At 40.2% G+C, this 26,430-nt stretch overlaps 1 protein-coding gene across 1 annotated transcript in view; it reads right to left on the reverse strand.

The window, feature by feature from the left end:
- Positions 1 to 26,430, reverse strand: part of KLHL14 (kelch like family member 14) — a 98,717-nt gene that overhangs the window by 21,557 nt on the left and 50,730 nt on the right. The gene's annotated exons all lie outside the window — the stretch shown is intronic.

Raw genomic sequence — 26,430 nt, forward strand, 5'->3', positions numbered from 1 at the left:
ATGCTCTGCCCAAACTTGGCTTGCTGGCAATCTTTCCATAAACAGACTCGGGGTGCTTGGTTGCTTTCTATTCCACAGCAATGAGCAAGCTGAATTTCCATACAGTTTTAAGTTTTTAAATTAAGGTCCTGCTGATTTAATGCCTTCTCCAAATGTATACGCTTAATTTCCTGTACAATGTCATTAGCAGCACAATCACACATTTTCTATCTATCTGCTTAAGAGCTCTTCTGGAACAAAGATAAAAACTGTCAGGAACATCACAAATATCCATTCCCCTCATCTTGCCCTTCTCTGCCCCAGATGTGGTGGCTGGGAAGAGGGGGGTGTGATTCCAAAACCCACAAAAGCCAGGTTTCTCTAGATCTGTTTTCCTTCACATTTTCTTTTTGGGAGACACATAGGACCAGAATGGGACACCCCTGTCACCCCGTGTGCAGCCTGGTGCTGGTCTCTGCTATTATAATATCATATGGAGAATGTAAGCTTATAGGGCATTAGTTATCATAGCACATGCAGTGGTTTGGGCCCAGTGACACCAGTAGGAAAAATGATGTCCTTGTTCAGCTCATCATATGGGCACCTTAAATCTAGGTGAGGACAAATGGGGAGGTGATGTGCGTGTTCGGGCAGGGAACTTATTGCTTGACACGGATCAACAGAGCACTTAAGAAACCAGTGCAGTGGGAAATCAATATGAGTCAGGGCCAGCTCTGACTTTGTACTCTTTTGCCAATGGTGAGAGAGAGAGAGAGACAGAGAGAGAGAACCTATCTTATACCCAATTTATTTTGCGTGATATATAGCTCTCATTTCATTTTGTTTTTATTATCTTCTATTTTTCTCAGAATGCACTTATGCTGGCTATGTAAACAAAAATAAGAAGAAACAGGCACAGCTTGGAAACCTATAATACAGCTCCTGAAAGGGCAAATCAGATCAGTGAAGCTTCTTATTAAAGGCTTTTAGGAGTTTTGATTATTTTATGATGTATTTGCTTTTACTGTGAATATTCATTGTTTTTGAACTTATATCCACAAGGGGGATGGCCCTGGTGTAATATAGAAACCCTTGATCTCTGGGGTAATGGAGAAATTGGATGTGCCCTGGAATTGTGTGGTCCATGAATAAGGTCAGCTGATTTAGGAAGTCATCTCAGGAACGTCCTTCTGCCCCCCCATCCTCAGTTATCTCTTTGCAAAATGCTTTTAACTACATAGCTCCTGCAGGCTTCACTTTCCAGAGCCCACTGGGGCAGAACATATGCTGAGTTCATGGAGCAACAAAACTTGGGTGAATGGATATGTTTTGAACATCTTCTTTTTTTCTTAAATTAACTCCTCATTGTTTGGAGTATGATGCTGGTTCCAAAATACCAAACACAAAACTATGCCACCCATATATTATGTGTATTGTGTATATTGTGAACGGTACTACTTTGGCTTGTCATAATGTCACCTGGGCAGAGTAAACCTGCAGCACTGATGATCATCCATATGCATCTATTCAGATGAGACAGGAGGGTAAGAACAGAGACCCCTGAATACCTCTAGCTTACTTTCTGACCACCGCTCTTGCAATGTTTCTTTTAAACTTTTGGTCACTTCGATGCCCACATTTTACAAATAATAAAAACCTATATTATCTTCTTTTTAACTGGAAGTCCAGCTTTATAATAAAGCACAGACTCTGAAATAGAACAACAGTTGTGTTTCATTCTCTCCATTTACTTGCTCACATTCAGGCCAAAATTAAGTGAAGGAAATAATACATGATTTATCCTTAAGCCTCCTTCTCATTTGATTACCCCTATTGTTATGCTTTATGCAAACAAATGAAACTATTGCACTAAACTATTGAAACCGTCAAAATAAGAGGTCTTTGAAATGTTAATATAAGGGCTACTTAAAGATATTCTTATTTGTCTATCCATTTTTACTCTTGTTTTAAAACCTTGTATGCCATATTTCTTGGCTACTTCAGCATTTTCATTCCTGAATTATTATCTTTTCTGAATTATTACTGTGAATTGAGAAGCTATAAATACATACAAATAACTCTTTGAGATTCTTTTGAATATAAAGTGCTCCAAATCTATTAGGGAAAAAATCTATATTAAATCAATGTTTGAGTTTTGCAGAAGACCTCATTTCTTTGACTTCTGATTAAACCTGAAGGCAAGCAAAACAAAGAGGGCAGTAAGCAAGAGGAAACATCTATTTAAAATGGCCCTGGATACCGCATTTATTGATTATCTTTTAAATAACAAGGAAGCAGTTGCCTGCCACTCCCTTCCAGATTTCTCTAGGGGTGGATGCTGGCCTCGCTCTCAGATGCAGGCACTGGAGAAGTTTGCACTCCCTGTTCATATACAGCCCGGTGTGAGTTTTTTAGCGTGTCAGTCAGTGAGTTAGAGGGAAAGGGTAAAGAGAAGCTAATCAGGATGAAATGAGATTAAAGGCTGTCTAATTTTACAGCAACTGTGATCCATCAGCCACTGTGAAAGTGACAGTGGAAATGAATGATGGAGACAGACAGGTGGGGCTGTACATTTCACTGATTTATCCTCAAATGCACTGGGCCTTATTTTATTGAGTGAACATGACCGCATTTATCATGACTGTCATCTAAACCCACTTCCCTCCATTTAAAAAGGTCACTTTACTCAGAGGGAGCAGGAGAGAGGCACTTTCAAATCAGATTTAAAATCTCCTAACACGTGTTTATAAGGCCCTTTGTGAGAATTCTCAACTTTATTAAACACACTCGAAGCGTTAGAAAGGAAGGGGAATAAAGCAAAGAAAACTGGAAAAGAAGAAACCTTTGGTCACTGAGGGAGCACATTCATCTAGTCCCTAAATTGGAAGCCATTTGTACCATTTTTGCTTTTCCTCCCAACACCTGATATTCTCTTCTCATCTGAGAAATTCAAGAAAACATTTACATTTAATATTTTAATTAAGAAAGTAGGAAGCAGGCTATACTATAAAACAACTTGGGGAGGATACTAAGTCACGGTATTCACTCTTCAGAATGACTAATCATCACCCACTCAATAGCTGTTAGTCATTGTTACAAGTTAAAACTCTGCTGTAATTCACTTATATACCTGCTCATTGTTTTCCCAGAATTTTTAGGCCATAAAAATCCCAGTGATCCAAATTCTTTTACCCCTCCCTCTACCAGTGCAATGAAATATCCTGGAATGTTGTGCACAGAACTGGACTTTGTGGACATGAAAATTAAGAGTCACAGAGACACACAGAATGGACTTGTAGTTGCCAAGGTGGAGAGGGCGTAGGGGAGGAATGGATAGGGAGTTTGGGATTAGCAGATGCAAACTATTATATATAGAATGGATACACAACACGGACCTATTACATAGCACAGGGAACTCTATTCAGTATCCTGTGATTAAACCAGGATGGAAAATAAAATAATATGAGAAAGAACACATATATATGAATCACTTTGCTATACAGCAGCAATGAACACAATGTTGTAAATCAACTCTACTTTGATAAAATAAATTTGAAAAAATGAACAGTCAAACCCTCAGAATATTTTATGTTACTTTCATAATAGTAAACACCATTTACCAAATATTTATTATATGCCAGGCACTCTCTCTATGTGTAAAACGTGTGTGTAATAATATTTATATAAATATAGTTACCTATATTATATCTCTGAAAATACAATACTTATGTTTTGTTCTTTACTTTTTTTAGGGCCGCAAGTGCAGCATATGAAAGTTCCCAGGCTAGGGGTGGACTTTAAGCTACAGCTTCCAGCCTACACCACAGCCACAGAAACTTGGGATGCAAGCTGCGTCTGTGAACTACACCACAGCTCGCGGCAACACTGGATCCTTAACCCACTGAGTGAGGCCAAGGATCGAACACACATACTGATGGATACTAGTCGGGTTTGTTTCCACTGAGCCACAATAGGAACTCCTCATGTCTTGTTCCTTTTTTAAAATCTTTTTTAATGTTAGGGCTGCACCTGCAGCATATGGAGGTTCCCCAGCAAGGGGTCAAATCAGAGCTGTAGCTGCTGGCCTATACCACAGCCACAGCAATGCTGGATCCTTAACCCACTGAGCGACACCAGGATCGAACCTGTGTCCTCATGAATGCTAGTTAGATTCGTTTTCGCTGAGCCACAATGGGAACTCCTCCTTATGTTTTGTTCTTACTTGCTCTTATTCAGGTGGAAATTACATGAAGGGAATAATATATGACATTATAATACATGATAAAATAAATCTACATTTTATTTGCCTATATCTTTCATTTACTATAACTAACTACAAGGGAAGCATCAGTCATTCATTTCATTTCTGTAAGAAATACTGAGGCTGTGAGAGGTTAAGTCACTTGTTGAAGGTCATACTCAGCTAATGAATGGCAGAGATAGAATCCAAACACAGGGATATCTGGATCCCAACCCACGCTCTCATCCATTTCACTCTACTGATTTTCAATAGGTATGTTCATCCAACCAGCAAGTAATTACTGAGTACCTGTGTGTTCAATGATGGTGTTCCTGAAATTTCTGTGTAATTTTTTTTGGTATTGAATCGTTTTTTAAATGTTTATTATTTTCATATTTAAAAGAATCCTTAATTAAAGCAAGAGGACACACCTTTACATTTGTTTTTTCTGTAAATCTATATATTCAAATAGTAGATTTTCTTAGAGTAAGATATATTTATTTGATGGAGCCAGAAAAACACTGACCAAATCAGCCAGCTAAGGATGTAAGGATGGGTAGAGTTCTGTTGGTAGAGGGTTTTTATTTATTTTTTAAACAAAGAGGGCATATTTCTACCTCGCAAGCAGATTCAAAGTATCTTGGGCACACAGGGTTTTTTCGTGGCATGTAAAATATGCAGGGGTCTTGTTGCATTTATGAAGACCATATTCTGCTAAAGATCCATACTAGTGATTCCTTTCATTTTACATCTAAGTAATATATACCTCTTCCAACAGAAACTACAGATATCCATTTTTTTTTCTTTTTATGGCCACACCTGCAGCATATAGAAGGTCCCAGGCTAAGGGTCAAATCAAAGCTGCAGCTGCCTGCCTGCACCACAGCCACAGCAACTTTGGATCCAAGCTGCATCTGCAACCCACATCACAGCGTGAGGCAATGCTGGATCCTTAACCCACTGAGCAAGGTCAGGGATTGAAATCCACATCCTCACAGACACTACGGACACTATGTTGGGTTCTTAACCCACGAGCCACAACAGGAACTCCCATGTATCCTTTACAACCACAGATTTGCATGAACGTCCAAACAAGCGACTGCACAGGACTGTGCTAAGTTTATAAGATTGCAAAATAAATACACGGTTATCAAACATTTATCATTTCAATGTAACTTTATGAGGGCCTGGATTTCCTTTTGGCTCCGAATACATAAACTTGCAAAACTGTCAAATATGACATAATTTTTTGGAAAAAGTAATTAGTGTCCATGTTTTGTAAAAACACAGTCTTTTCAAAAGTAATGATACATAGGAACAATAAGTTTTCTTCCTCTCTCTATCAGCCTTTCACTTCCCTACAGCAGAGGCTATTATGTTATTGCATTCTTGGGTTTTTCCTCCAGAGTGTTTATATATATGGGTCATATTCTTTAATACAATTGGCACAGCATTCCCTAGGCACCCTCTTTAGCCCCTTGCTTTTTTTTGCACTCAAGAATACATTCATTTACTCATTCCCCACCAATCAAATATCCGTTCAGTTGCAACTCTATACCAGGCAACGTTCTACCTGCTGGGAGGTTATGACAAACAGCATCAAGGAACGTTCTAGTCAGGGGAAAACATAATCAACAGGGACATAAATAAACAGGCAATGAAGTGCAATGAAGACAAGGAAATCAGGGTCCATGGAGAGGGAGAGCCAGGGTGAGGAATTTTGACAGTGGTTAGGGAAGGTCTCCCTGAGCAGATGATTTGTGAGCAGAGAATTGACAGAAGTGAGCAAGGGAGCCAGGCAGGTATAGATGTCAGTGTAGAGGCAGGAGCAGAGGCAGGAATGGCAAGGGCCAGGTATGCAGGCGTGGAGTGGAACAAGAACAGCAAGAAGGCCAAGAACAGAGGGCTCTGGGATGAGGTCTGGGATGGAGATGGAGGGCAGAGCTGGGTGACGGTGGGGTCTTGGTCACCACTTGTACTGTCTACCATCCCATTCTTTCCAACGGCCACATAGTGATGGGTGTCCTATGATGTATTCCATCCCCTTCAGATGGCTACTTGTTAATTCATTCAACAAACATTTTCTAAACACTCACTATGTGCAGACACTTTCCTGATTGCTGGTAATCCAGCAGGGATCTAAATTGACAGTGTCCCAGCTCTCTAAGAGCTAAATAACAGAGGAAAGAAAAGCGTAAACAGATACACAGTGAAATGCACGGAAACACAGCCAGGTGGTGACAGACAATGTAAAGAGGAGAAAAATGGGATAATATGTGAGAGAGTGAGTGCCTGGCAATGGCTCTAGCCGGGCTAGCCAGGGAAGGCCTCTCTGGGAGCTGGCATTGAAGGTAAATTTTGAAGAGTGAGAAGGGGCTGTTAGGAGAAAATAAGGGGAAGGAATCCATGCAGAGACCCTGAAGCACAAGTGAGCTGGAGCAGCCCAGAGAAAGCCCCTGTGTCTGGAGTCCCAAGGGTAAGAGCTGGAGAGACACAAAGTAAGTCAGGAAGTAGCCAGAGGCTGGGTAGATGGGTCTTTATAAGCCGGGATAAGCAGTGTGGATTTTATTCTAAGCAATGATGGAGGGAAAGGTTTTAGAGGGATATTAGCAGCAGCAGGACATACTCTGATCTATTTTAAAACTACTGTTCTGGGAGTAAGAACCTGACATAGCATCTGTGAGGATGCAGGTTTGATCCCTGGCCTTGCTCAGTGGGTTAAGGAACCGGTGTTGCCGCAAGCTGCGGTATAGGTCACAGATGGATTTTGGATCTGGCATTGCTGAGACTGTAGCATAGGCCGGCAGCTGCAGCTCCGATTTGTCCCTTAGCCTGGGAACTTCCATATGCCATGGGTGTGGCCCTAAAAACACAGGGAAAAAACAAAAGCAAGAAAAACACTACAGTTCTGGCACCTATGGATACTGTGGGAGTAAAAGGGGAAGATTAGGCAGGGAGCTACTTCTGTGGTCTACATGGGAGATGAAGTCGTGGCCAGAAAGGACCCTAGGGTTGGAGGGAAGGGGACATGTGTTGAAAGTCATTGCTATTATAGACAGTGCTCAGCTGGGTGTCCTCATAGGTACGCAACACGCATACCCTTTATTTTATCTGTAGGAGTCATTCTTCCAAGTGAAATTCCTGAGCCAAAGGATGGGTGTGTTTCACAATTTGAGGGATATCATCATATTGTACTCCGTTTTACATTGTACTCATTTGCCAACATGGTAGGTGAACACAGTTAGTTAAAATTTAAATCTCCATTTATTTAATTATGGGAGAAGCTAAGCATCTTTTCATATGCTTAAAATCTATTTGTATTTTATATATTTTCCTGTTGGTTTTTGATTTCTTGATATCATATGTTGCCTATTATTATGTGATCTCTGTTTTTAAAGTATTCTTTTCTGTGGCAAACTGGCAAAAGAAATAATATTTTGGAAGTATGCTATTTCTGGAATATATACTTGTGAAATATTTACTCTTGAAGCAAATTCAAATAGCAATTACATTCTGTTGAAAACAAATACAACCTGAGAGATGCCTCACTTTAAACATATTGAATGAGTATTTCTTGCCATAGGATTGTAGAAAAACTTTTAAAAAATAACTTCTTCAATTTTATAATAACTATAATTGAGAAACATAAATGTTTAAAAATTTAGTGGTTTAATTCTAACCATCTCATCTTTCTGCAAAGATCTAGCGAGGTGGCCAGTGCTTCTTTGGAGATAAAAACAGACACAGAGTAAAACATCTTGCATGAAACAGGTGCTTGATAGATATTATTAAATATGTAATAAATAATCTGCAGAAAAGGCTCTGTTACTCTTTTCTGGTTTTGGACTGGTCTATCCCTGAAAACTACAAATAAATGGAAATGTTTTGTGTATTTGGGGATGATTTGATCATTATGGGCGGTTAGTCTGGAAAATTAAATCCTGGAAGAAATTCACATGGTCTGAATCTAGTGATGAGTTGGTGGAGGTTCTAAATTAACCCAAAGGTTGCCAACACTTTCTCCCTGGCTTCCAACATGTTCTGCACACTGTATAACTGGAGACAAAGTTATTGAAGTGAGTTCAAAATCAATCTGAAAAAAAGTGCCTATATGTTAGGTTTCAGAGGCCATGCAAGAACCAAGAGAGTCTGTTTCCCTTTCATAATTTGAAACTGTATCTAAGGACAGATACTCTTCCTGACAATGAGTATTGCTTTGTTACTCTCTCCTCTGTGCAACTATTGCAGTAAATGCACACCTTTACCCTACACTGGACCAGTCACGATACAGTGTATTAAAATCACCTGTCCTTTGCACATCACACCCCCCTCCCCGGCCAACCAAAGGATCTGTGAGCTCCTTGTGGGCAGACTGTGTCATCTCTATAGCTTTATGCCCAGCACCATGACCAGGACAAAGGACAGTACAGCCTTAGGCATTGCTCTAGCTTTTATACCTATTTCAGTAATTAGAAATATTAGTGAATCAAGAAGTGCTAGTACCATGAATGAGTGAATGCTGGCTTAGAGAGACTGGAATTTGCTTCTTCAGAAGGTATAAAAAATGTGAAAGGTACCAAAAGATGTGAAGGAGGGAGGGCGTAAAAGAATTAAAGGGAGGAAATTCAGGATTCTGTGGCTTCTAGATGGATGTCACCCTAAATGTAATACATGGGTTAAACAAGGAGGTTTGTAAGTTCTCCAAAGACTGTGACATATTTCTTTAGGAACTATCATAGGTCTAATTGTGCCAAGGTCGAAGGTTTTCAATAAATCCTTATTGCTTTATGGTTTTAGCTCTGAGCAAGTAAATGGAGGGAAGTGCTAACAGCCAGCGAGGCTAAGGGGACTTAAAAATAGGACCTCTGTTAGCCATTTATGCAAAACCGACTTTCAAAGTCTTATTTTTAATCACAATAATTCCACTATTATGTTCTTATATCACGACTGTTATTATAACATCAGCTATTTTACCTTGGATATTTCTTGGCATGTTAGAATTTTTTAAATAGTTCTATTTTCACTTTTGGAAAGTGAAAAAAAAATATTTGGGGGTGAAAGCCACAGTTTCATCCAAAGATTAGAGTTTGTTTGTTTGTTTGTTTTCTGTTTTATAAAGAGTTGTGTTTGCAGAGACGTGGTGATGGAACACGCTGGCACTTTGATGTTTGTCCTTTCTTAAGGGCCAATCCAGCACCTTCCCGATCATGTCCTTCTCAGGGAGTGAGAAACTGCACTTATTGTTCTACACCCAAAGAGGCTCATTAAAAAAGAGTCAACTCTGTAAATGAATGAAAGTAGTAGAGCAACTCATATAACTTAAACTTGTGATGATAAGATCCTCGACAGAGGTCAAAGGAGCCAGGCCTGTTCATGCCATGGATGATATGGCAACAGGATAGCAAAAATGACTGTGAAACAACTTAAATTCTCTTCGATGATGACCCTACAGCTGTCTCAGGGTACTTGAGGGCAGGAAGAAGGAAATGGGTATGGTCCAGATAACAAGGAATTGTACGGAAGCGTTTTCTGATGTGGATCACACTCAATATTGAAAAGTGAATTCTTGTGGTTCAATTTTAAACCCAGGAGACAGCAAAAGAATCTATGGACTCATTCATTTGCCTCATTCAAAAATGTGTACTGAGGAATTAGTTATTGCACTAAATTCTCAGACGCCATTCCTGTATTTTCTTGTGCTAAACTCTAGGATGCCACAGTGCAGAGAGAAGGAGAAGGTATAAACAGAGAAATAGGATACACAGTTTTAGAACAGCAAGAGAAGCACCAAGGAGGAAACGTCCATAACTTCAGGGAGAAGATGAGACCTAAGATACATCATAGAACTAAGACGGGATTTTCCAGGCTATCACAGCAGCAGAAGTCATTATCAGTAAAAGAAAAATGGATTCAGCAAATAGTTATTGAGTTCCTATTATGTGCCAGAATCTTGGGCTAGGTCCTAGGGATATTATTTTAATTTTAATTGGATTATTTTTATAAAAAATGATTTTTTAAATGAAATCAAGTTCCAAAGTGTCCTTACTACTATGATAATATTATACAATATCAACAACTGTGTTGAGATTACAGAAAATGTGGTTGGGGAACATGGGAGCAAATAAAAGGGAGGGAATTAGACCACCAGCAGTCATGGTCTCTGCTCTAGTTGAATCTCTCCCAATATTTGGAGCCACCTGAGAGTTCTGGAAGCAGTTGGTAGGATTGGCTGCACTGTGAGCCATGGTATTGGTCTTTTAGACACCCCCTCACCGCATTTGCTCTTCTTACTGCTTTGGCGTGGCATTGTGCTATTGCACTGACTTGACATGAAAGGACATTTCATTACAAAGATTCAGAAGGATTTGCAATATACCCCTCTGTGGCCATTTCATGATGGGTGCATGTGGATGTGTGTGTGTTTGTACACCTTCATGTGACTCCATGTGTGTGTGTTGTATCTGGGAAGCATGAGAGCCTTCAAGTTGGGCACTGAAGATTGTTCTGAGTCAAGAGCTAATAACCTCCCAGGGAAATGAAAGTACTGTCCATGATCTTAGGAGATGAGTTCATGGTGGAGGGTCTTGGCTGATGAGGTACTTAGAACTGCTGCTCAAGCATGTTCTGAAATCTGTATTGCTGGGAAAGAATAGACAACTAGAGCTGTGCAGATCCACAGAGGGAAACATGTAGGCCAATGAGATGAAAACTGAAGTTCCACTTTCTCCTCTTTTGGCACCATTTTTTTTTACTGGCAAAACTAGATAGTCATTGACTGCTAAGTGACATTTACTTATGCATATATTTATGAACATGCGTGAATATTTGGCACGTCTCTTATCTTAGAATTCAGATTGAGCCTCTAAGACAGAAGCTGATCTAAAGATCTGTGCCAGGACTTTTGGTGGGTAAGTGCTGCATGAACCAGCCTTTGGGAGACTGGATCTCTAGGTTCTTGTTACTCCAGGTGTGTTCCATGGACCTGCAGTACCAGCTCACTTGGGAGCTAATCAGCAATGCAGAATTCCAAAGACCACCCTAGACACCCTGAGTCAAGCCTCATTTTACAGATCCCATGGGTATATGTAGTCCGAGCATCCCTGAGCCATCCCAGATGCCTGGATCCTATTCCTGACCTTCTGGAATTTCCAAGATTGGGTCTAGGAACCTGAAATTTCAGTATGCTTCTGAGATTGTCCTTAGGCACACCGACAGTCACACTAATCCCCAAAAGACTTGCTCCAGTCATGTTTAAATTGGGTCAGAAAAACTGAACTCCTTAAGCTATTTTGGTAAATGATTTCCTTTCTTTCTATGCAGAGCAGTTTGTAGGTTAATGTCTGGCAGGTAGTTGATGCTCAATAAATGCTAGTTTTGTGGGAAAAAAAACATACCTGTGCCAGACCATGGATGCAGGATTGGTCATGTGATTGTACACACACACACACACACACACACACGCAGCCTAGATATACAATGATGTGGAAGACTATTCATGAGATGGGATTTTTTTTTTTTTTTAAAGAGAGTGGTTGTGGAACCAGAGGGCATTTTCCATTCACAGGAGAACAGATCACTCCTCCCACCCTCCACCACAAAAACAAAGGCTGGTAGAGGAATCTTGGGGCAGATGTTTCTGTGCCTCTCGGGGCTTGGCAGGCACAAGAAGTCTGAAGACAAAGGGCTGGGAGCCATCTGTGACGGGAGTGTGGAGGGAGAGGGCTGGTGCAGGAGTGTTTTGCATTTCTGGATTTCGTGGGGCCACTGGGTGGGTACCCAGTTCCTCTCTGTGGGCTGAACTGGGGCTTGGGGACTCTGCTTGGCTAGAGCTGCCAGAAGGGATCCCCGATACAATTGCCAAGAGCAATTGCCAGGTCAAGGTGTCCCTAAGAGAAGCCATGTGGTGGACAGCAGGAAGTCTTCAGAAAGAGGTTCACAACAGAGCCTGTAAAGACAGCTCATGAGGAAGCAAAGTCAGCTTTACGGCATTTGCCTCCTGGAAGCCGGGTTCTAAAAACACCAGGAGAATAAGAGATTTCCTCCCCTTGGCTTCTCCTCCTCCAGCTCTGTCTCTGGTTGAACCTAACTAGTCAGATGGCTAACTCCCATCCAAGGGTATGTCAGCCAGTCTCACCCTCACATTAACTTCACCATGTAGGAAAGATGTAACAGAGTAAGGCTGAAACTGTGATCCTAAGAAAGGCCTGGCCTTTCCTATAAAGGTTAGACTTTGGCTGATGTCTTAGACTTCAGGAATGTTCCCACTACCTTAACTAAGAGTGGCTGTCTGTGCCCAAATTGTACAACCATGGGATTTATGCTGCTTTTCTTCTGGGAGTATGGAATTTCGGTATCTGCTAGGCAGATGTCTACCTGAGAAGCCCCCAGTAAAATCTTGGGGCAGTGAATCTCTAGTGAGCTTCTCTGGTAGAAAACATGTCATAGGTGTTATCACAATTTGAATCTGGAGGCAATAGGTGCATCCTGTGTGTCTCTGCTGGGAGAGAACTCTTGGAAGCTTGAGCCTGATTTCCTCCCGACTGCCCAGGCATCCTTTCCCTTTGCTGATTTTGTCTTATATTTCCCCCCATAATGAGTCATAGCTGTGAGTACAACCATATGCTGGTCCCGGTAGTCCTCCTTGTCAGTCATTGAACTTGGGGGGTCAAGAGGAGACAGAGAAGCTTTAAGTGTACTTAGAGAACAAGGTTTTGATTGAACACCCCTACAATCCCTGGGGCTGCTTTAAGAAATTCCTAAGGTTTAGCCACAGGGAGAGATGAGACATCCAAGAGAGAGTTTCTGAAAAACCAGTGGTTGGGAAAAATGAAGTTGTTTTTAGTTGGTCCTGTATATGAAATTCTTTCAATAAACTGATTATGGATCTATATATTTATGACATGGCTGCTTCTGGGCTCCAGGAAAGCATGGGCTCCAGATCTCCTTTGGTTGGAATCAACATGCAAATCTCCCAAGGATCCACCAAATCCCTACAGCTGTCTCGTCACAGGTACTAGAGGATTTATCAGAACATCTGACACCATGGCCCTCTTTATTGGGAAATTGGCAGTTACTTGAAACATGACTGCAGACATGTAGGAGACTGTAAGGGGTATACAGTGGTGCAGAAGCTTTGTGGCCAAAAAATAATCCAGAGGAGGGAGAAGTCACAAGGCTTGGCTCCACTAGGTAGTGATGTGCCATTTTTAATCTCCATTCATTTTTAAGCTACATCCTTCTGCTGCCTTCACAGGGTGTTTTGCTTAGCTTTAAAAAAAAAAAAAAAGCCACAGAAAATACAACCTTCTTTACCTCCCTGCTCCTTCCAGGTATCATTAGAGAGTCCCATCCCCGGGACCATAAAGCCGGGCCCATCATCACAGTGCTGGACACAGTGAGTGACTGGTCTCGAGATGGTCCCATGACCCAGCCAGGCCCTTCAGAGGGGGTTTCACGTGGGCACTGACAAGAAGAAATCTTTCCTTTCTTACTGCAGATCCTGGAGCTGCCTGTGGCAGTGGAGAAGCAGGTCTGAGCAAAGGTCATGGAACCAGGAGGAATAAGACCGAAATTTTGATATCTTGTTTCTGAGCTGTCCATGAGGCCAGCACTGCCCTGTCCTCCTGGTTATGTGGCCCCGTATATCCCTTTTTCCAACCACACTTTTACAAAGGCCTACAAACAATATCCTTGCTTTTATTTTTGTCCCCTTTTGGCTTCATCTTCACAGGGCTCTCAGAATGATCCTTCAAAAACCCAAGTCAGATGATGACATTCATTTGCCATTGACTTTGGAATAAACTTTAAAGTCTGCAGAATGGCCTACAAGGATGCTCTGGCCTGGCTGCTGCCCCACCTTCCTAACATCCTTTCCTACCACTGTCCCCTCACCAATGGTGCTCCAGCCATAATGGCTCCCTTGGGAATCTTCCCAACGCCCCAAACACATTCCTGGTTGAGGGACTTTGTACCTGCTGTGCTCTCTGCCTATGTTCTTCCTTCGTGTGTTCTCACGGCTCTCTCCTTCACTTTGTTCAGGGTCTGCTAGAAAGGGAGACCTTCTCTGACAGCCCCATTTAAAAAGGCCTCCCCATCACTCACCACTCCTCCTTAATAGCACTCGCTAATGCCTACCATTCTACAGATCCTTTGTTTATAAAGTATTTCCATACTAATACATTAGCTGCATAGGTAAGCAAAATACGAATATATTAGCCACATGACTCTTTTGCTCACCAATGAATCCCTAGTGCCTCAGGAAAAAATCTCTTGCACAAAGAAAGCACCTGATAAATATTTTTAAAGTTGATGACAAAATAGTTAAGTTACATTGAACTGGATTTCTGTAACTTGCAAACAATATTTTTAAATTTCAGATGGAAAAAGTGAAGAGATTTAGTGAAGGTAGACTAGTATGAAATAAGCATATTGTTTTAGTTACTAGGCTCAATATTGGAGGCTTATGGGCAATTTACCTTTTAAAACGGAAGATAGTAGGGTGCCACACAGATCTAGATATGGTATCATTTAACTATTTGAGTTCAGCAGTTGTGATTTTCTTCACCAGTAAGATGTAGATTATAATATCTACCTCATAGGGCTGTTGTAAAAATTCAATTAAATTGGGTAACTTACAGAAAGCACCAGGCTCATTACAGACAAACTATAAAAGTTCATTCTTTTATTGTCCCCTTTCCTTAGTTCCTCTTTCAAATATTCTTATGTTGTTTAATTTTACAAAGGACAAAAAAGAAAAAAAATCTCCAAATAAGCAAAGTTCCTTCACTTGCGATATTAACTACTTGACCAAAGTATGACATTATTACAGCATGGATTTGACACAGAAGGGAATTTAAACATAGGTTTGGCTTATTGGGGTAGAAATGTATGGTCCCCAAAGATTCACTTCTGGATTGTGGCTGGGATGAAGTGACACAGGTTCCCACCTTATCAAGAGATATGTTGATGATCTTCATGTGGTTTAATTAACTTCCTAGCAACACACATTACATATGTTAGTTTTTACCTAACATATATCAGATACCTACTGTGTGATGTGTATACAACAGAGAAGAATCCAGGGGCTCATGTGCAATGGAGAAAAAATTAATGTGCACATGAAAATATAATGCAAAGTAAATTATGGTTAATGACATAAGCCCAAAGGACAGAGAAGGATGAGGCAAATGAAGAGTAATTTTTTTAGTTGTCTTGGAAAATAAAAGCTAAGAGGAGATTTGGGGTGGGTTCTTGAAGGAAGGGTGGGAAATGGACCAAGGAAGAAGAGCTGGGGAATTCCAGTTAATGCCATCTGGGTGCACAGAGGCATGGTGGCTGGGGAACTGTTAGGCAGCTTTGCGGGGCTGGAGTGTAGAGTAAGGTTTGAGAAGCAATAGGATGTAAAGTTGGAAAAGTGGCACCAGACAAGGTCAAGGAGGTCCCTGAAAACCAGAGTCTACCACTCTCAGTAGAGAGGACTTGAAGGTTTCAGGAGGGCAGAAGAGCCCTGACAGAGTAAACAGGGAATAGATCCTGTTCTTAGATTGTGTTAACGTTCTTTTCTCACCTGGGTGTGTTTCTGATAAAATTTAAAAAAGCCATCATCTTAAAGATCATAAATGCAACCAAAGAGATAAAAGTCTAAAGGGAGAAAGAAGAAGAGTATAGGCACCTTCAAGTGTTGATCCAGAAAAGGTAAAGCACAACCACACATAAGGCTATGAGACAAAGAAAACGAAAGAGGGAGTCATCAAGAGGGGAAAAAAGAACATTAACTAAAACATAACAATTGATAGAGGAGTGCTTAAAGAAGATGTGGTACATATACACAATGGAATATTACTCAGCCATTAAAAGGAGAGAAATAACAGCATTTGCAGCAACATGGATGGACCGAGAAATTATCATGCAAAGTGAAATCAGCCAGACAATGAGACACCAATGTCAAATGCTATCACTTACATATGGAATCTAAAAAAAGGACACAATGAATTTCTTGGTAGAACAGATACCGATTCACAGACTTTGAAAAACTTATGGTTACAAATGAGACAGGTTGGGGATGGGGGGATGCACTGAGGGTTTGGGATGGAAATGCTATAAAATTGGGTTGTGATGATTGTTGTACACCTATAAATGTAATAAAATTCATTGAGTAATTAAAATAAAATAAAACATAACAATGAGCATTTGTATTATTTGTGGAAATGGAGTAGGCAATGACTTTTTTTTATAATAACAAAGGGAAGGAAGAGAGGCTGTAGTCCTAATAACTAAAAATTAGATATTATTGTAAATAAGATTATCCTTCAAATAGCACTTCAAACTCCATGTGGATTCTCCTTCACTTCAAGTTGATAAAAGGGGGTGTAGCATAATGTACACCCACAGAGTGATAACTACTCAAAGCAGTGTCACCCTACAAAGTTAGAACCACTACTTAGCTCCTACTCTCCAAAAAAATAGCTAATGAATTGTCATCTTCCCTCAGGAAAAGCATCTGAACGTCAAAGACTAGTCACAAGGGCTAAATCCTTTGAGGCTCTCTCCTTTCCACTGTCTCTCAGACTCCTCCTTACTTACCTCTCATGTCCTTACTTCCTTCCTGCCTCAGTTCAGATTTCAATGCTCACCTTTGTAATAATTTCCTGGTACACACACTCACTCAAGTCTCTTGCTCCTATCTCTTTTCTTCACACATGTATAGAAGAACCAAATCTTGGTTATATCCAGCCCCCCAGAACTGAGTGTGGTTGGAGATATTTATACCATCAATTAAAACTCATGTTACTAATAGACTTACACACAGAGAGAACAGACTTGTGGTTGTTAAGGGGGAGGGGAAAGGGAGTGAGAGGGACTGGGAGTTTGAGATGCAAACTATTACATTTAGAATGGATAAGCAATGAGGTCCTGCACAGGGAACTATATCCAGTCTCTTGGGATAGACCATAATGGAAGACAATATAAGAAAGGGAATGCATATATATGTATGACTGGGTCACTTTGCTGTACAGCAGAAAATGGTACAATATTGTAAATCAACTATACTTCAATAAAACTTGGAAAAAAGTCATGTTATTGTTGCCTGAAATTCCAGCTGTGTTCCCCTATACCATTCATTATCCCATTAAGGGTTAACGAACTATGGTCTACAGGCCAAATTGGCCCTCCCCCCATTTTGTAAATAAAGTTTTATTGAAACACAGCCACAGCCATCAGTTTACATATTGTCTATTATTGCTTTCTTTCCACAATGGCAGAGTTAAATAGTTACAACAGAGACCTAATGGCCTGCAAAGGATGAAATATTTACCGCCTTGCCCTTTAAAGAAAAAGTTTTCTGACCTTTGTCCTAAATGACTATTCCATACCTTGTTCTCTTTCCTCAACACTCTACCATCTGCTCCCTGATTTACTTTCCGCTGATAACCTTGTTTTCTATTTCACTGAGAAAATAGAAACATTTAGAAAAGAACTCCCACAGGCTCCCAGCATTGTACCTACCAAATTACCTGCATCAGTCTTATCTGTACTCTGCCTGTCCTTTTGTTTCCTTTTGTTATTAAGGATGGATGGACCATCCACACTTACGTTGAAAGTCAAGCCCTCCATTCCTGTCCCATTGCCTCTCAACTTTTCAGGGATATTTTTTTTCCAAGCAATTTTATCAAGTCTTGTGTCTTTAATTTTTTCCCTCTTTATCAAATCTCTCCTATCAGCAGAGAAACATGCTGCTATCTTGCCACCTTAAAAAAAAAATCTTGTGAGTTCCCATCGTGGAGCAGTGGAAATGAATCTGACTAGGAACCATGAGGTTGTGGGTTCGATCCCTGGCCTTGCTCAGTGGGTTAAGGATCCAGCGTGGCCGTGAGCTGTGGTGTAGGTCACAGATGTGGCTCAGATCTGGCATTGCTGTGGCTCTGACTTGGGCTGGCAGCTGTAGCTCCGATTTGACCCCTAGCCTGGTAACCTCCATATGCAATGGTGGGGCCCTAAAACACACACACACACACACAGACACACACACACACACACACACAAAGAAAAAAAATTCTTGGATCCATATCCTTGTCTTCCTCCTACCCCATTTCTCTGTTTTCCTTTATATAAATAATTCTTGGAAGAGTTGTCTTTACTCAAGGTTTCCAATTTTCCTCCTTCTGTTGTCACCAAAACTCTTTCAGCTAGGCTCTCAGCTTCATCATTTCACTGAAACAGCTGTTACTAACGTTCATGTTGCTTGGCCCAATGTCATTTCCTAGCACTCAGCTCCTATCTACAGCATGTAGCACAGATCACTCTCTCCTTTACCTGTGCCCTTCCAGGAGACCTTCTTGCTGGATCCCCCTTGTCCCTAAGTGGCTGTCCTCTAGTATGACTCTTGGCTGGTTGCTTCTTATCAACTCAGTCTGTAAATGTCATGCCCCAAGAGCTTGGTTTTTAAATCTCTTCTTACCTCCATCCACCTCCATCCATGTAACTTGCCAGTCACATGACTTTAACAACTTCGGTACAGTTCTCCTTGGCTACCATATGGGCTCTCCAACTTAACATGCCTCCAAACAAGCCCCTGGCTTTCCCCTCCAAACATTTCTTAGTCACTGTCAATACTATCCTACTACCTGCTCAGGACAAAAACCTTAGGGGCATTCTTGACTCCTTTCTGTTTCTTATATTATGCTTGATAAAAATGTCATTCATTTCTCATGGGATAAAATATATCCTTGCAGACTTTTCCTTTGTCTATTCACAAATACATAAAAATAGGTTATGACATATGTGCTTTTCTAATCTGCCCTTTTCACCTGTAAATGTATAACATTTTCATTTTCAAAAAAATATAGATTTTCATGGGTAGTTTTTAATAGTGGCATGCTATTTTTTTTTGGTATGGATAAACTAAAACATACTCAACCATTCAATTAATTACTTTTATAAATGACACATGTGAATATCTTTGAACATACTAATGATTGTTTCCTTAGAACAAATCTTAGAAGTGAGACTACTGAAGTCAGGACCATTGTATTTCTTAAAAATCTTTTATGTAATATACATATAATTGTATAAAAATAAATAAATGCATTTTCCAGATTCCTAGATGAGTGTGACATACTAACATATAATTGACGAACACTACATAAATAAACTATTGATAATTTAGTAATGTTCTTTTACTAATTACATTTGAATTGCAGTTGTGAATCCAGTTTATGTAGAAGACATCATATATTTGATTTATAGAAAATGTGCTTTGTGACTGTGGATTCAAGGTTCTTATGATTGCTTCATGGCTCCCTAACAATTCACAAACTGGCAACCACAGGTTTGGTTGATGGTGATTTAGAGAAGCAATTCACTTGACATATGATCATAAATGGAACCTCTTTCCTTTTCCATCCAAGTTGCTGACTTCTTGACATAACAAAGTGTTACAGTAGTAATATTAATTCTGGTACTAAGCAGACAAGTAAAAAGGTCTCATTAAAGCAGAGTAATTATAGCTACGTAGTCAGAATAAAGTAGGATTTTAACTGTGGGCTATTTAAATTAACTTCCTAGATGGAATTTTTTTTAACATGCTGTGAGGGCTTCCCTCTGGAATTCATGGCAACCACTTCAGTGTTCCTCTGGAGTAACGTGGAAGAAGTCTGATTGCCATGGCAGCACTCTCCTCAACTCCTTTCTTGCACGGCTGCAATTTTGAACTAAGCCACTAGATGGTGTACACTGTTCTTTGCTTGCCCCCCAGAAGAGGCAAGAACTATGCTCAGATATATGGGGCTCTAAGAAAGGGCAACAAAACAGAGAAAACTACAACAGTTAAGACCGGATTTGAGGAATCTCTTTAAGACCCTGGTGTCCCCCCCGCCCCTTTTTTCCCCTGATCAGACCATGCTGAGTTAGCGAATAATAACAATGTTATTTTCTTTATTTGGTTTCTCCCAACTGATTCCAAATATCTGAGCTGGCCAAAACCTATCTCTGATTCTCTAGGTATTCATGGTAACCTACTTTTGAACTTCATACTTCAGTGCTTGAGGCAATATAGTTTATTTTCTCTTTTAGAAACTCATGTGGACCAATACTTAGCAGAGACGACCTATGCTGATATTGTTAGACAGATTTTTAAAATAGACCAGATTTTCCAATAACCTAAAAGATCTTCAGGTAAGTCCTATGGTGTTTATGTGGCAGAAATGTAATACGCTAGAGTTTACTACTGTCCTTTTGTTTATAAGCAACTTTACTCCATGCATCAACATAAACTTGCATTTCTACTGATGGCATACGCATGGTTGGGAAAATGATTTGCCTTCCTTTGTTTTTTAGGCAATAATTCCACATAACAGTCAAACATTTTTAAATGGTTCAGTTGCTTTAAGTCAAGAAGCAAACATTATAGAGATGTTGAAAGAACATTCTCCTTACCTCAAATTTTTCTCTCAGGTTTTCACAAATATACAGGCTTTTAACTATGGGTGATTGTTTTTTTAGTAGCATCAATATATCTTTTATTCTCTATTGAAATCACCTTTAATTCAGAAAATTGCTTTCAGATAAGAAGGAAACATTTTAGTGAAGAAGTTGAAAGACTAAAAAAGCCCTCTTCCTTACCTTAAAGCACTCTTACAAACAACACCTACCTTTAAACTATGGACCATCCTTTTTGGATGAAGTAATTTTAACCTGTCTTCTAATCTATCTTGTTACGTTCACCTGGGTCTTCTATGAATCATGGCTCCTCACCTCACATCGCAGTTAACTTTCTGAATCCTTGACAAAGATGACTGTAGCAAATCAATATGATCATCCTTTGCGAGGAAATAGCATTCAAACCAGCCGGGGTCTTTGCATTGACAAAAACTGCTCCAAGATCTTTTTCATCACACAATAATGGGATGAAAAAAAAATGTCTGTAGGTGGATCTTCAGTTGGAAAATCTAAAAAGTCAGTGAAATTATGAAAAGCCTTCATGGTGCTTCTGAAAACAGATACTAATTTTATGTTCTCATTTTTGGACTTACATTCACCTGACATTTAGAAGTGACTAAACTTATTATTAACTGAGAAACCAGAATTCTTGGGCTCTAATGATAAATGATGACTCTATTTAAAAAATATATTCGACTCATGATTATTCAATGACCAGTGGTCTGGTTCATATATTATTCCAGTATTATTGTTTCTTCTGTGACCACCTTTCAGCCTGCTCTTTGGTTATTTAATTCTTTAGAGAAGAGGTAAAGCCAAAGGACAGTGGTAAATGCAAATAAGTTGATCATGTATCAGCTATGAAAGAACTGTGATTTTTTTGGTGTGTGTATTTGTAGGGAGGGCATAGGATGATAGGGCTGAAATTTTATAAACTGTGAGGTTTTCAGTTTGCTTGAATTCTAACCTTTTTATCTCTTTATTTGTATAATTGATATTTAGAAACTGTTTTTTTTTCACATCAGGTTTTGTATCTAATTTATATTTAATGTTTTCCAAAGATTGCTTTTGTAGATACAAACCTTTTACATTATGACTCCTAAAAGCTTTAGGTTTAATATCTTATTATTTTACATACCCCGCTGTCCTCATCTGTCAGTCTAGGCTGGGCTTATAAGAGCGAGGCTGAAGTGAGACTGAGACTGAAGTGCCTCCCTCTCCAAACCGATCTTCCTAATTAATGATGGTCAAGGTGTTAGACCATTAGCTCCAAAGCCTCTATTGCAACATGTTGTGTAAATGGGTTATAGCAAATGAAGTGAACCCACTGATTATTTTAGTGCTATTTTAGTGTACCAAATGCCCACTTTTAGTACACAAAAAATTGCTATCAGTTCCCCTCGTTGTTCTGTTACAGGCAGGCTTAAGGAAAGAATAATTGTTACAATTGCAGTTTGATGATAGATTTAAGTTAATCAATTGAATTAGAAAGAAAACATGTGGGAGTTCCCATTGCGGCTTAGTGGTTAACAAATCCAACTAGGAACCATGAGGTTGCAGGTTCGATCCCTGGCCTTGCTCAGTGGGTTAAGGATCTGGTGTTGCTGTGAACTGTGGTGTAGGTCGCAGATGTGGCTCGGATCTGGCGTTGCTGTGGCTCTGACATAGGCCGGCGGCTACAGCTCTGATTGGACCCCTGGCCTGGGAACCTCCATATGCTGCAGGAGCAGCCCTAGAAAAGGCAAAAAGACAAAAAAAAAAAAAAGAAAAGAAAAAGAAAACATGTGGCAGGGAGAAGGACAAAGGGAAGAGATTCCTCATGGTTACCTGAAATTTAGGTTATATAATTCACATTTTCTCTTGGGAGCCCAATGATGAATTGAAGAATTAGCCCATGAATCAGACGAAACACTTTAGACAAAAACAAAGGGCTACTATAAGACTCCCAGCTGTTCTTCCTTGACCTACTCCTAAAAAGTTGGTATGCAGTCCTTCCATCATTTATGTACTCAACAAATATGTATTTATTGAACCCCACTCTGTGCCAGGCACCAGACATACATAATCCTATTTTGTTAGGGTTGAGTTATTAGTTCTCTTTCTACTCCATCTCTTCTTCCTTCCGAATCTCAATTTGCTTACATGCTGACTTCAGATTTTGTGTCCCTAGCCTTTTCTCCCATCATGTAGACCAGCATTTTCCACCTTTTGAGATCACTTCCCTGAAATTCTCCCAGTCTCTCCTTCCTTCATTGATACATTCACCAGATATGCATTAAACACCTCCCATAGGCACAAAGCTGAGTATGATGGATCTAGACACCACAACTCTATGTCTAAGACTAAACTTCTTCCATCCTTCTCTAAACTTGAATCTCCTTCTAGGTTTCCTTCTTTGAGCAAAGGCATCAGCTCAATGTAGCCAATCATGCCAGACAGCCTCTTATCACCTACTGCCCAGCTTTACCAAATGAAGCCTAACTCTCTTTGTGAAATGAGTTTTAATTTTGCCATTCCTTCATCATTTTCATAGCCATTGCTGTAAATCAGGCCCTTATTATCCCCTGCCCAGGTTATACAATAAATAGTTACCCTGTCTCCAGTCTCTCCTTTTCCCATTCACCCAAATTAGCTTTTAAAATACAGATTTAATTATGTTATTTCCCTGCTCAAAGATTTTTGGTGACTCCCCACTGACTATGGAATAAGATCTAAATGGTTTCACCTGACCCTTTACACCGGCTCTCAACCCACTCTTCAGCAGTTGCCAACTCTTCGCAATTTCCTAGGTTTAACATGCAGTGTCACACACCCTGCTTTTGTTTATGTTGTTCTTTCTCTGCGTGGAATAAAAAGAACTCATCGTTTGTATGTCACTTTCCAGTTTATAAGGGATTTTCCCCATGCACCTTCCGAAAAGTAGGCAGAGATCACTTCCCAGAATTTAAAATCAAGAGAGCCAGGGTTCTTAACATGTGCATGATTTACTGAGGGTCTTAGGATTAGCAAGAGAGAAGAATTGCTGGGAGGAGAGTCATCTGTTATTAGCTGATGCCAAACTTTTCCAAAGTGGCTCGTACCTATGATACTCTCACCAGCATGGGACAGTAGCCCTGCTGCCCTCACATCCTCAACACTTGCTACCAGCCAAATTTTAACCTTTTATCTTTCTGAATGGTGTGAAATCGTATCTCACTGTGGTTTTAGTTTGCATTTCTCATTAGTAATGAGGCTGAGCAGTTGGCGAAGTTATTGATGAAACAAAGACTAAAAAGGAGCCAACCAGATGAAGATCTAGGGGAAGAGAGATTCAGGGGGCGAGAAGGATGAACAGCAGGTGCCAAGGTCCTGTGGTGGGGCCAGGGCTGGGCTGTGGAGGAACAAAATGGGGTGGGAATCATAGAGCAGGAGAAGGGTAGAGAGTGGCTCAAGACAAGACCAGCCGAGGACGGATCAGCGGGGAGGAGGGCTGTGAAGTCTTTGGCTTTTACTCTAAGGGAGATAAGAACCTGGGAGGTTTTGAGCAGAGGGTCACACCCTTACTCCCTCCCTCTGGCTGCAGGTGGGAAAATCATGATTGGAACCAAGTAGATGTAGAAGGGGATAAAAAATAATAAAAAAAGATTAGCAAGAGAGCCCATATACTCAACATCAGCCCATATACTAAACATGTGGGCACTGGCACCAAAAAACAGACTAGATTGAGGTGTAGCATTTTTAGTCAATAAAATGAATTTGAGGAGTTCCCTTCGTGGCTCAGCAGAAACGAATCTGACAAGCATCCATGAGGATGCAGTTCTATCCCTGGCCTTGCTCGGTGGGTTAAGGATCTGGCGTTGCCGTGAGCTGTGGTGTAGGTCACACACATGGCTCAGATCCCGAGTTGCTCTGGCTGTGGCGTAGGCCGGCAGCTGCAGCTCCAATTTGACCCCTAGCCTGGGAACCTCCATATGCCAAAAAATATGTATATATAAATAAATAAATAAAATAAAAAATAAAAATAATAAAATAAAAATAAAATGAATTTTTTATATAATGATTTTTTTTTCATTATAGTTGGTTTATAGTGGTCTATCGATTTTCTACTGTACAGCATGGTGACACAGTTACACATACATGTATACATTCTAATAAAATGAATTTGAGACACAGGTTTCTCTCAGTATGTGATGTCATATATTTTATCAGAGAGCTGCTTCTACACAGAAGGCCAATTCTTAAGTTCCATATATCTTTGGATTTATTACATTTCTCAGAGTTTAAAAAATAATTTCAGCATTTTTCAGTCACCATGGCAAACTCCATCCTATTTTTAATCTTTGTGTATCTTTGCAGTGATATAAATATACTCACAATATTGGTCCAGTCTAGCCTCCAGGAACATTTTGTAAAAATAACACCTGATAGTTTCATCATAATGTGTAATATCCTGTGCTACAATTTGATGGAAACACACTATTTCAACAGATATTTAGCCAGTCCTTCTTTGGTGCAACTATGGTAGGCAGTTAATAAATAGTCCATAGGGAGGACTGCATTTTCAAAGCTTGCCCACAATTTTTGAACTTGAGCTATAAATAAGATTTGTCTATAACCCATAAGTCCATTATTCAAAGACCAGAATGAATTGGCATTTCTCTCATCATTAATAACTATAAGCACCTGGGGGCCTCACCATATAACATTTTATGTGTATCTCAAACAATGTGATGTAACTCTCATCCGAATTGATCACTCTAGGAATAAGATGTGAAGGTTAACTGACTTTGATGTCTGTCAGTTTACTGATTTCCAGGGTTGCTTAAGCTGCCATTGTAGTTTAGGTACCATTCAGTCACTTCTTCAATAGTTATTCCATGTGTTTGACACAGTGGCTATAAAGATAAGGCATAGTTATTCTTGCTTTCAGCACAGTGGAGTAGACATTTTAAACAACTACAACTCAAACAAATAATAAGCTTTCTAAGGTAGGTCTGAGCAGGGTGCTTTGACAATATGCAGGAGAGCTCAATTATTTGTTAGAGATGGGTCAGGAGATAGCCTGGTGCTTGGTCTGAAAGACATTTATGGCCAGGTGAGTATAACAACATGTGTTTCCTTAGCAATCTTACCTACTTTTATCTCAGCCTATCACATTATATAGATGTGATTCATTTATGTTTCCTGTGAAAACGGAAGAGACCTTAATACTATGGGCCACAGCCTATTTGTATCCCAAATTCCAAGCACAAAGTTGGAAACAGAACAAGTGTTGCATGGTTGTGCATGGAGTTAGAACTGAAGAGTATTCCATGTAGAAGACAAGGTGTGGACCATGGCCTCATTGTCAGAAGGGCTATATCGCGGGGATCTGCATGTGGTTTGAAAAGCTGGAGGAAAGGGTGTGGGATGGGAGAAACAGCTAGAGTTAACCCAGGAGCTCCCATTGTGGCTCAGCAGAAATGAATCTGACTAGCATCCTGATGCAGGTTCGATCCCTGACCTCACTCAGTGGGTTAAGGATCCGGCGTTGCCATGAGCTGTGGTGTAGGTTGCAGACGTGGCTTGGATCCCAAGTTGCTGTGGCTGTGGTGTAGGCTGGTAGTTACAGCTCTGATTCAGCCCCTAGCCTGGGAACCTCCATATACCGCAGGTGTGGCCCTAAAAAGACAAAAAAAATTTTATTTAAAAAGTGAATTCAGGGAGGTAGGCTTTAGAAGCTATGGAGCTGGATCTCATGGTGTGTGTTTGGGGAGTTTACTGATGATTTCATGCTAGGGATTGACACTGTGGAC

The sequence above is a fragment of the Phacochoerus africanus genome, chromosome 8 (genome assembly GCF_016906955.1).
Source record: "Phacochoerus africanus isolate WHEZ1 chromosome 8, ROS_Pafr_v1, whole genome shotgun sequence".
Taxonomy (NCBI): domain Eukaryota; kingdom Metazoa; phylum Chordata; class Mammalia; order Artiodactyla; family Suidae; genus Phacochoerus; species Phacochoerus africanus.